Raw genomic sequence first — 6979 nt, forward strand, 5'->3', positions numbered from 1 at the left:
TCCAGGTGCACCTGGGCACTCCCAGACAGGTGGGCCTTGGCAGGTAGGCTGTGTGAGGGCCTGAGAAGCAGCTGCTGGGAAGCGCACAAAGAATCCACCAGGCTGGGAGCTCGAAGCCTAGCTGCATGGTCCCCAGCTCTGTAACAGTGGCGAGCTGCTCAGGTAGGAGGAATCCCTGGGAGATTAATTTATGCTTTGTTCTCTGTGCATTTTCCCCTTCCTGGTTCCAAGAAGAGGGCAGGCCTCCAGGCTGTTGTATCAGATAACCACTGCTTCCTCCTGTTTATCGCAAATGCTGAGCTAGAGGGGGTTGCGCTGGGCAGGGAGGCAGGAGTTAGGGGGTGGGAGAGAGCTGGAGGACACGGCCACCCCTGTCTGTCTGTCAGGATGGATGTGAGGGCTGCAGCACCACTGTCTCTGTGTTCCAGAAATCCTGTGGTTTGGCTTGTTTGGATGTGAAGGCACTGTCCTCAACAACCGTGGGACCCCGTTCAGCGCCCCAGGCAGCGCCTGCCCTTCTGAGGGTGGGAGGAAGACAGGCTTCCTGCTAGACCTCCTGAAGCTTGTATTGAGTCATCAACAACTTTAGTAAGGAGAGACTCCATGCACAAGGATTATCGCAAGAAGATTAAGTCTCGGACCATATGGTCTGCAAGCCACTCAAGAGTTGGGCAAAAATGCAAAAATAATTTGTTTTTAATAGAAAGGAGTAAACAATGGTAGAGGGGCCTAGGAGAGGAGCCGGGCGTGAAAGGGTATCTGGTGGCAGAGCAGGCCAGAGGGTGCTTTGCCCTGAGGCCAACGTGTTCTCAGGAGGCACCAAGTTCAGGCTCCTGCGCAAGAAGAGCAGCTGAGCCCAGGTTTGGTTCCCAAGCGTTCTGTGCACAGGCGGGGACAGGCTGCTCAGCTAATCATTTACGAGGCAAAGAAGGTGAGTGTGTGTCTGACTCGTCCTGGATAAACTTAGGGGCTCACCCGAGAGTCGACTCTTAATCCTGGGGGGGAAGGGGGCTTTTTGCAATAAGTCGTTTTCTAGAACACCAAGGGGTAAGTCCTTTCCCTTTCTCTAGTTCCCGGGAGCACAGCTCAGGGCAAATTCAACATCAAGTGAGAATGCTGTCTGCGTTATTCAGAACGGGGAGGAAGCTTGACTCCCTAGTTTTCGTGTGCAGGAAGCCCAGGCTGGTGTCTGAAGATACCAAGACTGTTCACTGTGTCCATAGTGAAAGAATGAGTAGATCACAGCCATTAATCTTCTTCCTAATAATCACTAGCATCTGACCGAAGCATGTGTGTCGCTGTGGGTGCAGGTGGTGGTCATCGTTGTAGTAACACAGCACCTGCAGGCGTAGGGGAGGGACAAGTTCTCCTTCTACCCTTCTGCGTTCTCCCCTGGCGCCCCTGTGACAAAAGCCAGATTAACAAGAGAAGAGCATACAGATTTATTCAATATAAGTTTACAAGACACAGGAGCCTTCGTAAAGAAATGAAGATGCGAAGAAACAGTTAAACCTGAGTGTTTTTATACCAGGTTTGATGAGGAGTGGTGAGTTGTAGGAAAATGTGGCAGGACACAAACAGGTGTGAGTTCGGGCCGTGGAGGGAGGCCCAGTGAGTGGCCAGGGGGCTGCCAAGGTCCACAGCCCGGCTTTCCCTCCTCTGAGTTGGTGTCCCCAATATCCAACACAAAGCGAGTCAAAGAGTTACCCCCAAATGGAGAAGTTCACTTAGGAACTTTCCCCCACCCCATGAGAAGCCCAGCTCAGGAGCCTCGGGGGAGGGGGGCTGACACAGACCTGGTAAGGAGCCGGAGAAGACAGCAGAGCCCAGGGAGGGGTAGGTAGTTCCCCTGAGTCGCACTTGTCACTTGTTCCAACAGAATCTTCCATTTTCAGTCTCTACAACAGCCCTTTGCCTTGTGCTGCAAGCTGGGGCATGTGTCCAGTGTCGGCTGAGTCCTGGGGTGGCAGGCTCCAGAATGTTCCTTGAAGGAATGCCTGGAAAAGGCACGCATTCGTTCTGCCCCTTTCTCTCTCCCTTCCTCCCTCCCTCTCTCTCTCTCTCTCTAATTGACATGAAATTCATATAACATGCAATTGACCATTTTAAAGTAAACATTTTAGTGCATTCACAATGTTGTGCAACCACCACCTCTGTCCTGTTTCAAAACTGTTTCGTCACTCCTGATGAATTCTCTGTACCCATTAAGCAGTCGGCTCCCATTCCTCCCTCCCCCTGCCCAATTGCCTGGCAACCCCCAATCTGCTTTCTACCTCTGTGGATCTACCTGTTCTGGGCATTTTATACACGTGGAATCATGCACTATGTGAACTTTTGTGTCTGGCTTCTTTCACTCCACATGTTTTTGAGGTTCATCCACGTTGAAACAGGTGTCAGGACTTCCTTGTTATGGCTGGATAATATTTCGTTGCATGCATATACCACAGTTTGTTCATCCATTCATCAGCTGATGGACATCTGGGTTGTTTCCATGTTTTGACTATTGTGAATAATGCTGCCATGAACATTCATGAACAAGTATCTATTTTAGTATCGGTTTCAATACTTTTTTTTTTTTTTTTTTTTTGAGACAGAGTCTCACTTTGTTGCCCAGGCTAGAGTGAGTGCCATGGCATCAGCCTAGCTCACAGCAACCTCAAACTCCTGGGCTCAAGCAATCCTCCTGCCTCAGCCTCCCAAGTAGCTGGGACTACAGGCATGCACCACCATGCCCGGCTAATTTTTTCTATATATATTAGTTGGCCAATTAATTTCTTTCTATTTATAGTAGAGACGGGGTCAGGCTGGTTTCGAACTCCTGACCTCAAGCAATCCGCCCACCTCGGCCTCCCAGAGTGATAGGATTACAGGCGTGAGCCACCACGCCCGGCCTCAATTCTTTACATATCTACTTTGGAGTGGAAATTGCTGGGTCATATAGTAACTATGTATGTGTTTAACTTTTTAAGGAGCTACCAAACTGTTTTCCACAGGGGCTGCACCATTATAGACCTACTAGCAATGTACAAGGGGTCCTATTTCTCCACATCTTCACCAGCACTTGTTATTTTTCTGTTTTTGAGGATTTTTTGTTTGTTTTGTGTTTTGTTTACTACCTGGTTGGTGTGAAGTGGTATCTCATTGTGGTTTGATTTGCATTTCCCTAATGACCCATGATGATGTTGTGCATCTGTTCATGTACTTTCTGGCTGTTTGTTTATCTTCTCCAGAGAAATGTCTATTCGAGTCCTTAGCCCTTTTTTTTTTTTTTAACTGGGTCGTTTGTCTTTTAGTGGTTGACTTGTATGAGTTCACTCTTTGTACACCTTGTGTAACATGAAGAAACTGAAGCTCAGACAGACTAAGGGACTTGTCCGAGGTCCGGGAGCCAGGCTAGAGCTCAGCCCTCCACGTCCTCACCCCCCTGCCCAACTCAGCTGCAATCAGACCATCCTGTGGCTGGAGCTGGTGGCTCCCGCTGACATGTGGATGCCTCAGTAAAGCTACTGGGCAAGAAAAAGAAGCAGCAGAACAAAGGAGACTTCCTCTTCTGAAAAGACTTCTCAAGGGACAGAGTCCCGGGAACACCTTCTGTCCTGGAAGGGGCTGAATGTCCTGGGAGCTGGTTGCCAGGTGGGCTGTTCTGCCTACATGAGTGTGAACATGTTTTGTGTGCCTGTGTGTTCACGCATGTGCACAGGTGTGTTCGTGTCTGCTAGTGCTGCAGTGCCAGGACTCTCGTCCATCCCTGCCCCTCTGACGCCTGAGCCATGCACCTTGGCCCAGCCTGGGAGATTGCAGGAAGCATGGCCAGGCAGAGGCTGCCACCTGCTGGACATACTGGGCACTGCATGCAGATGGTCTTGGGGCCTGGCACCGGGTTTCCTGGGGTCCTTTAAGGCCCCAGAAAAGCAGTGTCCGCTGAGTCCCCACTGCCTCTGTGGGCCTCTCTAGGGGACAGCTACAGGGGCCTCTCTAGGGGACAGCTAGAGTTTAAGACCTTTAAGTGAAGTTGAGCCCTCTTCTAAGAATGTTTTCAAAAACATGATATAAAATAGGATTTCAAAGGAAACCAATTATATGGAAGGTCAGCCATCAAAATACTAATAGTAAAATACTTTTAATACTATTATATAATATAAATAGTATGTTGTTAATATAATAATAGAAATAATAATAATCCAGCAGCAGGTCTAATAATAACTGGTCATCTCAAGGCCATGATCAGCAAATAATATTTTGAGACACCCATAACAATTGGACTATATCATGGAAAATATTTCTGATTTCTGTTAATGGCAAAGTCACAGATACTGCTAATAGTACTGTCATTTTCTTTTTTTTTTTTTTTTTGGTCTAAATTTGTGACAGAAGGAAATGCCATGATTCAATTAAACATTTGTAACAATAACGATGTAATTTCTCCCATCCAAGTTCATGAATCTTCTCCTGGGATCTGTTGGGGATTGGGGCAGCCCAGGTTAGAAGCCCCTGGCCCAGACCCTGCCTGGTGGCCCTGGCGCCTCCTCAGCCCCTCGGCCAGCAGGTCCCAGCCCACCTTGCTGCTTCAGCCCCGGCCATGCCATCCACAGCCCAGCCATGTCCCCACCCTCCCCCCTGTGACAAAACCAGCATTGCCCTCAGAGTCTGGCTGGCCCAGTCGCTTTCTGTTCTAATGATGGACAAGCATCAGAACTATTTCTGAGATGCTATCGTGCTGAAACGTGGCCTCCCCAGGTGGGGAGGGGCCCAGACCTCCATTCCTCTCTGCAAGATACAGGCAGGAAGGCCCCTGTGTCTGGACACCCAGACATCACAATATCTCCTTAACACGGCTTCCGGGCCATTAGTCCTGACCTACAGGGTCTGCGCAATGCAGGAAGGTATCTAGAATCTCCTCTTCCCTCTCCTAAATTCCAGGCATTGAGATGCTACACCATAAAATTGAAGAGGTATCTCTTCCTTCCTTCCTCACTCCCTCCCTCCTTCCTTTCAACCATATTTAATGAGCACCTACTAGGTGCTGGTGTTGGAAATAGAAACAGTGAACAAAACAGGCAAAGTCCCTTCCTTCTTAGAGTTTATATTGTATGGAAGGAGACGCATTAAATAAGTTAAACTAATAGTGTTTTAGAAGGTGATAAGCACCATGGCGGGGCAGGTGGGACAGGAGGTGGGCCGTGCTGGGGCGACCTCACAGGGAAGGTGATGTGTGAGCAGCGGGGAGGGAGCCCCATGTGTGTCCAGGGAGAAGCGTCCCACCCAGCGGGGGGAACGGCTCGGGCAGGACGTGGACAAGCAGTGGGGGCTGAGGATGGCGAGGTCACAGGCCAGCTTGTGCAGTGTGTGGGTCCTTCGGCAGGACCTGGGCTGTCCTCTGAGATGAGCAAGAAGGACATGGTGCAGTTTCAAGGACAGACTCAGGCTGCCGTGCAGGGAGTGGAGGGGCGGGGGGGGTGGCAGTGGAGGAGGAGGCAGGATTCTAGATTCCATTGAAGGCTTCCCTGTCAGATGGGTATGGAATGTGAGAGACAGAGCTGCCAACAGCGACACGGGGAAGTACGTTGGTTTCCTGGAGCCGCCGTAACAAAGTGTCACCGACTGGGTGGCTTAAAACAATAGAAACTTAGTCTTTCCCAGCTCAGGAGGCCAGAAATCTGAGAGGGATGGGTTGGCAGTGTTGGTTCTTTCTGGAGACTCTGCCCCAGGCCTCCCGCCCGGCTCCTGGTGGCGGCCACCAACCCTCGGCATCCCTTGGCTTGTAGACACACCACTCCCACCCCTGCCTGGTACGTGGAGGTTTCTCCCCACACGCTGAGCAAGTGACCAGTTCTGCTGTGGACACCGGCTGGGTGTCCTCCAATTCGATTCCAGCACCGTCTACACGGTATCAGATCCCACAGGTTGGGGCTCAGTCCCCAAGGCGCCCTCAGGAACATCTGGCCATCCGGCTTCAAGCTGGGGTTCCCGCGACTCCCTCTTTGGATTTGACTGATTTTCTGGGGCAGCTCACAGAACTCAGGGAGACACGTTTCCCAGTTTGTCATAAAGGACGTCACAGAGGATCCAGACGGAGACGTGGATAAGGCGAGATACGGGGGAAGGGCGTGGAGCTTCCCTGCCCGCCCCCGGCCGGGCACTTCCACGCGTTCGGCTCTCCAAACCCTGTCACCCTTTTATGGTGACTGCACGGGATGGACATGACCAACAACCACGTGGAAATGTGATTGGACAAAAAAGGTGCAGCCTCACACCGACAGACTGGCTGGGGAAAGCCGGCAAGGCCTGTCTGTGCAGCATTCCTCCCCCCGGGTGGTGCGGGGCAGGCCGCCTCCTGAAATGGGGGTTGTAGGACCTGAAATCAGACAAGGAACATGGGAGAATTTCTTTATGGCTGGCTCCAAGCCAGAAGGGTCAGGAAGGTTCCTGCCTTGGGGAGAACAGGGAGCAGGTGGCAGGAGGGCAGGAGAAGGTCAGAGAGAGATTGTTTTCTGAGGCTGCTTCTGAGGCTCGAAGCACCCCAACATTATAAGCAGGGCTAAGGGAGTTCTACATCTCATAATGTCACCCTGCATAAGGCTCCATTCTCAGGTTCCAGGTGGACACAAATTTGGGGAGTCACTATTCAACCCAGTTTGGTCCATATTTCCTTGGAAATCCACCTTAATAGTTTCAGGTTTAAAACCTCAGAACCGTCCCAAGATACCCCAACCACTCCGGGGTGGGGGCCCCCACCCAGCCCTTGCCAGGTTTCCTAAAGGAAAACATGCGCCTCTTATTAGACATGTGCAGAAATCTGTCGGGTTTGCTCCTGACTCCGCTGTGGTCATGTGACTCGGCAGCCTCTCATCAGTGACAGATCAGGTCCCTCCTGGAACCGCAGGGTGGCGGGAACAGGCGCCCAGCCCCTCCTGCCACCTGGGGCTAGGGCGCCTCTGTGGGGAGGGCTGACCCAGGACCTCAGCACTGCTGGTAAGAG

The sequence above is a fragment of the Microcebus murinus genome, chromosome 19, assembly GCF_040939455.1.
Source record: "Microcebus murinus isolate Inina chromosome 19, M.murinus_Inina_mat1.0, whole genome shotgun sequence".
Taxonomy (NCBI): Eukaryota; Metazoa; Chordata; class Mammalia; order Primates; family Cheirogaleidae; genus Microcebus; species Microcebus murinus.